The sequence below is a fragment of the Caretta caretta genome, chromosome 13, assembly GCF_965140235.1.
Source record: "Caretta caretta isolate rCarCar2 chromosome 13, rCarCar1.hap1, whole genome shotgun sequence".
In the NCBI taxonomy this organism is placed as follows: Eukaryota; Metazoa; Chordata; order Testudines; family Cheloniidae; genus Caretta; species Caretta caretta.
This window is the reverse complement of record NC_134218.1, coordinates 2,484,238-2,492,637: the sequence shown is the minus strand read 5'-3', so window position 1 is coordinate 2,492,637 and position 8,400 is coordinate 2,484,238. Positions and strand designations below refer to the sequence as shown.

At 47.7% G+C, this 8,400-nt stretch overlaps 1 protein-coding gene across 1 annotated transcript in view; it reads left to right on the top strand.

Moving 5' to 3' along the window:
• The first annotated feature begins 394 nt into the window (after window positions 1–394).
• The window catches only part of HCK (HCK proto-oncogene, Src family tyrosine kinase), a 39,665-nt gene continuing 31,659 nt past the window's right edge, over window positions 395–8,400 (top strand). Inside the window, exon 1 of the mRNA XM_048819478.2 lies at window positions 395–782. The gene's annotated coding sequence lies outside the window, so the exon portion shown is untranslated. The remainder of the gene's footprint in view (window positions 783–8,400) is intronic.

Below are 8,400 nucleotides of genomic sequence, written 5' to 3'. Positions count from 1 at the left end.
CTTCACCCCTGTGCTGGTACGGCAGCCCCAAGTCTGAGCATCTCTACTCACCTTACCTTTAACCAGGGGAACTGTGGAACTGGTCCCTGTGGATACTGGTGAAGGAAGGCTCCAACCACGGTTTGCTATGTAAATATCAGACAGAGAAGAAAAACAGCCAAAACCCTCCACCCCAAGCCCCCAGCACCTGAGCAACATCTGGGCTGTATGGCCTAAAGCAGGCGTCATGGCTTGGAGAGCAGGGAGGGGAAGTTGAGGGGTATTTCCTCTTTTCTCCTCCCCAGAGACTGAGAGCTAGTTCGTGCTTTAGACGAGTGACCTCCCCTTGTCCCCACCTCTTCCACCCCTGTGACTGCCCCAGTGATGAGAAGGGTGCCAGCTGGGCATTCCAGTGCAGCTAAGCAAGAAAAAACAGTCTATGAGCAGTTCCTGTGGCATTTCTGTCCGTTTCAGGACATCCTCCGCAGGGTTGTGTGCTTCTCTTGTTGCTCTTCTGATTCCTTCACCCAGACTCTCTGCGCTCTGCCTCGCCAGGGGATGGGGAGCCACGGGGGCGCAAATTAACAGATGGAAAGGAATATTTTTATGTCCTGTGATTAAAAAGTGAATATTGTGCCCTAAGTCTGCCGGGGACCTCGTCAACCCGCTAGGAGTCTGCTAAAATCCCAGAACATGGCCTAGCAGCTTCACCTAACCTCTGGAGGGAGCTTGACCACAAAACACTGGATTGTACTAATAATACTTAGCACCTGCCATCAGAGGATCTCAGAGCACTTTCTAAGGTGAGTAATGTCATTATTCCCATCTTACTGAAGCCAAGGTACCGGGGTGAAACGACGGGGCTGAGCCTCCACAGAGAGCCACTAACAGAACAGAGGCCAGTGCCCTGTTCGCAGACCCAGCAGGGCATAGATGCTGGAGCTGGCAAAGACAGGTCAGGGAATTCATTGACCTATCCATGCAGGATGCAGCCCCCCTGTTAGAGGACGCATGGGATATTAATTTCATGCTGCCCTTGATTTGAGGGCAAGCCCAGACTAGCTTATGAAACTTGATCTGATCTGAGGTCCTTTCATAAAACTGGGATTCTTTAGACAAAGTTTACTTCCATTTAATATGTAAATCAACTATCATGTTATTCATATTACAGTATACTTGCTAGTGTATATGTGTGCCATTTGCCTCTTCTGGAGAGAATCACAACTGCTCAGTTGTGTGTCATATCACCTATAGTGCTAATGGAGAGTCTTCTGTGGCTAAGGTAGCAGGGATCTGTGATGTTGGAGCAGAAGCAGCTGAGTTCTTTCCATATCACTGCTGTGATACTCCAAAGGGTTGGGGTGTGCAGTACAGTGACAGCTGTGAAGTCCCAGCTGGCTACAGCGGGGATACAATGTGCAGTGAGATAAAGAAAGTTGGTAGGTGGGCCTGGACCCAGCTTCTGGGATGGAGAGAAATCAATCATTGCACTTACCGTCTGGTGTCATTCTCTCTTTGGGGATTTTATTCCTCACCATCTCTTCCTATTATCTCTGCCCATTCATAATTCACCCCCTCTCCTCTCATGAACCAGGTTTATCCCCTGGACCCACTGGGAGGAAGGAGGTGAGGCTGGGGATTTATACACTACAGGATCCAAACCAGCACATTGCAACATGTCTGATGTGTCACAAATACCTGACCCCAATTTGTGTGGCTAATTACCAGCTAGAAATACATGGAGGAGTCTGGAAATAGCAATGGGATGTCAGCTACACATATTTGTATAACAAAGCCCAGAACTGCGTGTGATTTATATAGACCCTGATCATAAAAAGGGGAGTGTGTGGTGGTCTTCAAAGGCTCAGGATGCTGGAATGCCACAACTCCAATGTCTATATTAGATCTCACACACACTCAAATTAAGCTTGCAAAGTCAAGCCCTCAAAATTTAGGAAATGCCAGAATTAAGGATGCCAGTGCAACCTTAATTTGCGCCCCCCCTTGTGCGTATGCAATACAATACAGTCTTTAATTATATGATGACATGCTATTTTTTTCTACAGGCCCTCTGCTTCCTTCAGTGCCCAGGCCAGTTAATGAGCAACAGTTCAAAATTTTATTTTATTGTCATTGTTCAGTGTGTGCTCCAGCCCTTATCTACCACACCCTATTCAAACCCTGCTCTGAAGATGGAATTATTAATTTCCTCATAGACCTTTTCTATGGTGCTCATCACTATAGTGTGTGAGTGCTTCACAAATACCAGTTTATTGTCACATGAGATGAAGGGATGGTGTGACCCCCCCTTTTTCCAGATGGAGAACTGAGGCACAGAGAGATTGTGAAAAGTTTCCACTAATTTTGGATGCCCAAATTCAAAGGCCTCAGATCGGATTTTGCGGCGTATTTAGCATTGCAGAGCACTGGGTATGTTCAAAGCCCAGCTCCCATTGACTTCAGTGCAGCTGTGAGTGCTCAGCACTTTTGCAAATCACACGCCAGGGTCTCAAGTGGTGCACCGAGAAAATGAGGAACACACAATTAGTGACCGCCTGGGAAATTCTTGGTTTAAGTAAGCATCACAGTTTCAGGATAACTCCATTCCCCTTCTGCAGTCCCTTGAGAGCACCCATTTAAAGGTTTCTGTTTCCCATCCATCACTTCTCTTGGGCAGAGACCCACGTCTCTCTCTCCCTTCTGGCTAAAGATTTTAAGGCTGCACAGCTCCCTGCCTTCACTGTGCTATCCCCAGCAAGCCAGGCTGCCCAAACAGGCCCGTGTCAGTGCTTCGCTTTCTCTCTGAGGGCTATGAATGAAGTCACAGCTGTCACTGTGCTGCATACCACGATCATTTAGAGCTTTACAGAAATTATGGGGAGAAAACTCAGCTGCTTCTGCTCCAGCATCACAGATTCCTGCTCCCTTAGCCACAGAAGACTCTCCATTAGCACTATAGGTGATATGACATGCAGCTGAGCAGTGGTGATTCTTTCCAGAAGAGCCAAGTGGCACACACATACCCTAGTCAGTGCATTGTAATTTGAATAACATGATAATAGATTTACATATTAAATTCAAGTGCCCCAGTGAACTGCCTGCAGTTATGTCACCACACAGCTCCTTCTAGGCAAGCACAATTATTATTACGATAAAAGTGTTACAGAGAAAACACATTAAACAATAAAAGAATCTACATGCATGCTAAAAATCTTACCAGAGGTCACCCATCAGTCTTATGGGGCACTAGTAGGTAAAATCCTTCCAACCCTTCTCCAAGGATTGGAACTCCCTTTGGACAGAAGGTCCTGTCCATTTGCTGGGTCAGAAAGCAGGCCATGAGCCAGTTTACACGCAGGCTATTTATCCAAAAGTCATTTCTTTGTCTAGTGGTGTCTGGAGAATCCAGTTTGAACTAGTATATGCAAGCATCCCCAAGAAGCAGTACCTGGTGTGTGTGTGTGGGCGGGGGGGTTACAACCTGGCTGATTTGCCTTAGTCACCACCCACAGTGCTTAGTTCCTGAGGAGCTGTGGCAGCCCGTCCCCATGGTATACATCCGATGAAGTGAGCTGTAGCTCACGAAAGCTCATGCTCAAATAAATTGGTTAGTCTCTAAGGTGCCACAAGTCCTCCTTTTCTTTTTGCGTCCCCATGGAGAAGAACACAACTGGCCATCATCCATTCGCTTAAAACAATGGACCCCAAAGATACTGCAGGAAGTTGTTCTATCTGTCACCCAGAATCACATAGCAACTCTGGGGCAGAGTCGGGGATAAAATCCAGTTCTCCAAGGCAGCAGTCATCTGCCTTAGCCATGAGACCAGCCTTTCCCTTCCTTCAAACCCCTGCCTCATTCACTGCACTGCCCTGATTAAACCCTGAAGCAGGTTCGTGTTGTGCACCACATGAGACAGTGGTTCTGTCAAAAAATAGGATGTGATCATGTAATTAAAGGCTGTATCGTCATGCAGATACTTCAGCCCCGTGTGTGTAAGGTTGCATGGGCAACCTGAATTCCAGCATTTCCTTACTTTTGAGTGCTTGACTTTGGCACCTTAATACTGTTCTTTTAACAGAGTTACCAGGAGTAATGTCGTAGATTTCTAATAGCAAAGCAAAAAAAAAAAAACAACCAAACAAACAAAACCAAACCAAACCACTTCAGAAATTCCATCATGTAGCATCATAATGACACCAGCATGGATCATTGGGAGGGTTGGAACCTTTAGATCCAGCCACTCAGACCTCTGCCCCTTGATGTAATGGAGCAACTGTTAGCAGTAGTAGGCTGTATCCTCTAGGTGGACCAGCACTAGAGGTGAATAAGCCACAAACTTTGCCAGGGGGTTTTCACAGATATTTGCTGACAGCCGAGGAATGGACTCTGGAATCTTGGGCTCCATTCCAGGTTCTGGAGCTGATTGTGCTCGCGTGCACACAGATGTTTCTATCCATTCCCCCAGGCTTGATCCCTTCTGCCTCATCCCTCCAACATGTGTCTCTCCCAAACCTGTGTCTTCTCCCGGGCTTAGGCTTCTCATCCAAGTCTCTTTGCCCAGCAAGTCCCGATCCAGTTCACCCCTCCTGGTTCCTTGTCCAACCCATCTCTCCCCTCCCAGCCCCATCTCCTAGTCCTAGTCTCCCCCCCAGACTCCTCACCCAAGCTCAGTCTCCGCCCTCCCTCCCTGGCTCTTTGCTCCAGTCTCCCCATTCCATGACTCCTTGTCTGAGCCTCAGCCCCAGCTCTCTCCCCTGACCCACAACTCCTTGTCAGATCTGCCTCCTGCGGCCTGCCCCATTCCCCCTGTACTAGTTCCTGGTCCTAGTCTTCTTGTCCAGCCAGTCCCAGTTTCCCCCACCCTCCAGCTCCTTCTCCTTCTCCAAGGTCAGTGTATCCCCTCCCATACAACTCGATCCCAGTCTCCCACCTTTCCCTCACTGGCTCCAAGTCCCCAGCACCCAACCTCCTGGCCCAACCAGTTGCACCTTCCCCACTGGAGTCCCCATCCCAGTCTCTTTACTCAGCTAGTACGAGCCTTCCAACCCACCCCTGGCTCCCAGCCCCACCCTTTTTGCTCAGCTTGTCCCCGTCCCAATTTCTCTCCCCCTTCCAGTCCCAGTCTCCCCAGACTCCACATCCCAATCCACTCCTTTCCCTCCCTGTAGTCTGGTTTTTGTCCCCTCTGCATTCGAATCAGACAGTTTCCTCTCTATGCTGCCTGGGCGCCCTCAGTGTGGTTACTGAGAGCACGGAGGAGACACGTTCCCTGCTCTGAGTACTGGTGCCCAGCCCTGCCCCAGCAGGCAGCAGCCATTACAGGGAAAGACCAGCTTCTCCCCTGTTGCCCTGGGCTCTAGAAACCATGTTCTGTGGTGATAGTGCATACACAGTCTGGTCACCCCGGGAGCTGTGAGAGGATGGCGTGTGCTCAGTGAGGATGGACTCTTCCAAGCTTTTAGTTGCTAAAACTGAAGACGGCTTTACCAAGCATGTACAAACTGCAGTTTTTCCAAGGCTTATAGCTTGGCCAAATTTGGGCAGATTTTCATGGGGATGGTAAAAGGGACATCCCTGACACAAAATCTACCCCTGCCAAATTTCAAGTCCCTGCTCCAATGCATGGAGGTGCGAGGGCCGTTCAAAGAAAAACTCACCAGAATTTTTTAACAAGCATTTTCCCCTTAGCCAGCCTCATTCTCAGAAATGGCCAAACTGTTTTGGCAGAAATTTAAAAAAAAAAAAAAAGAGTCAGATATCCAGAATGGAAAATTTCAGCCTGGCCAGTTAAAGTTTGGCAAAGTTGTAAGCAACTGAAAACAGGGTTTTGTAGTGGGAAGTGTCAGGCAGCCTTATAATAGGCAGTGCTATCAGCTGCTGCTAAGAACCCCAAAGAGAGAGAGCTTTCAGAGTAGCAGCCGTGTTAGTCTGTATTTGCAAAAAGAAAAGGAGGACTTGTGGCACCTTAGAGACTAACCAATTTATTTGAGCTGTTAACAGAGAGCTGTTACACTTAGAGAGGCAGGGGGCTTGTCTCTTTCACTAAAAGTTCATCCAATAAAAGACATTACCTCACCCAACTTGTCTCGCTTGTATTTAGAGAGACAGAAATGGAGAGAGCAAAAGAGATGGTTAGGGAGAGATGCTGGGGTTCTCAGAGACATAGAATAGCCTGTTTCTGTTCCTTCTTCCTTGCATGTTAATTGCATTCCGGGTCAGTTCCAATAACTAAAGAAGGAACTTGAAGTGTTGTCATACAACAGGTTCCTTAATTTTGCTCAGAAGAACCAATCTACTGGCAGCCATCATTGTTCTATCTCTAGAAACAGCCCCAGTGAAATGCTGCCGACCTTTGAACTACCATTGAACGGGTAGTGATCAATGGCTCCATGTCTAGTTGGCAGCCGGTATCAAGTGGAGTGCCCCAAGGGTCGGTCCTGGGGCCGGTTTTGTTCAATATCTTCATAAATGATCTGGAGGATGGTGTGGATTGCACTCTCAGCAAATTTGCGGATGATACTAAACTGGGAGGAGTGGTAGATACGCTGGAGGGGAGGGATAGGATACAGAAGGACCTAGACAAATTGGAGGATTGGGCCAAAAGAAATCTGATGAGGTTCAATAAGGATAAGTGCAGGGTCCTGCACTTAGGACGGAAGAACCCAATGCACAGCTACAGACTAGGGACCGAATGGCTAGGCAGCAGTTCTGCGGAAAAGGACCTAGGGGTGACAGTGGACGAGAAGCTGGATATGAGTCAGCAGTGTGCCCTTGTTGCCAAGAAGGCCAATGGCATTTTGGGATGTATAAGTAGGGGCATAGCGAGCAGATCGAGGGACGTGATCGTTCCCCTCTATTCGACATTGGTGAGGCCTCATCTGGAGTACTGTGTCCAGTTTTGGGCCCCACACTTCAAGAAGGATGTGGATAAATTGGAGAGAGTCCAGCGAAGGGCAACGAAAATGATTAGGGGTCTGGAACACATGAGTTGTGAGGAGAGGCTGAGGGAGCTGGGATTGTTTAGCCTGCAGAAGAGAAGAATGAGGGGGGATTTGATAGCTGTTTTCAACTACCTGAAAGGGGGTTCCAAAGAGGATGGCTCTAGACTGTTCTCAATGGTATCAGATGACAGAACGAGGAGTAATGGTCTCAAGCTGCAGTGGGGGAGGTTTAGATTGGATATTAGGAAAAACTTTTTCACTATGAGGGTGGTGAAACACTGGAATGCGTTACCTAGGGAGGTGGTAGAATCTCCTTCCTTGGAGGTTTTTAAGGTCAGGCTTGACAAAGCCCTGGCTGGGATGATTTAACTGGGAATTGGTCCTGCTTTGAGCAGGGGGTTGGACTAGATGACCTTCTGGGGTCCCTTCCAACCCTTATATTCTATGATTCTATGATTCTATGATTCTTTGATGTTAAGAAATAATGTTTTTTTCTGATAATGCAAAAGGGGTTTTCATCAAAGTGGACTTTAGGTCAGATTCTGATCTCCGTTGCACTGGTGTAAATCCAGAGTAACTCCATGGACAGTGCACATATTGGGGAGTCTGATGCCCCACTGCCAGAGCAGAATGGTAACATTTTAAATCCACTTTCACAGATATCGGTGACAACACAGGGAGAAAGGCAATGGAGAGTCAAGCCCTGGATGATGGTCTTGCACAAAATGAACACCTTTGCCCAAGACTCTGGTGATAGTGGACTGACACAACAGTTTTGGGGTCGATATGGTGACACCCAGGAGCATGGGCTCACCATGAGATTCACATCTGATATGGCCGCGAGAGTTGTGTGGACATTCTGATCAGAGTCAGAGTTGGGAAGAGGGGCCAAATCAGCTTAATTAAGTTAACAAAGGGACAGTGAGCAGCGGGGAGGAGACCCCTGCAGGAGTGAGCAGAGATATTTCTCTCCATTGTGTTTGCTTTGTGTAGTTACAATCCAAGGAAGCCCATGAGAATTCCTAGTACATCCATGCAAATTATATTGTGACTATGTCATAAATATGAAAATACGTTCTCTAAAGAACTGGTTACGGGGACAGCTTCTGAGGTGTGCTGATCCTGGCTAACTTCCAGGTCCAATTCACACCATAGGGCTTGGCTCCCTTTAGCTAGATGGGAGCTCAGGTTGGGAGCGGGACGTTATGACGTTCCCCAAGAAATCAGACAGGGACAGATGGGAAGGAGTTTCTCTTGTTCTGCATTTATTATTCTCTGATTCTGTGATTAGGAATGCCTCCAGCTCCAAACGAGCTCCCTGAGTAATGGCCTGGAGATGGTTTCTTCTTGGAATGGTTTGTGTGTGTGTGTGTTGAGTTAATAGCCAAAGTGAAGGCCACACGGAGCTGCCAAGTGTCATTCACTTGGGATTCATTTTTAAGGTAATTTTTAAAGCCTCCCACTGAACTCATTGAGGTT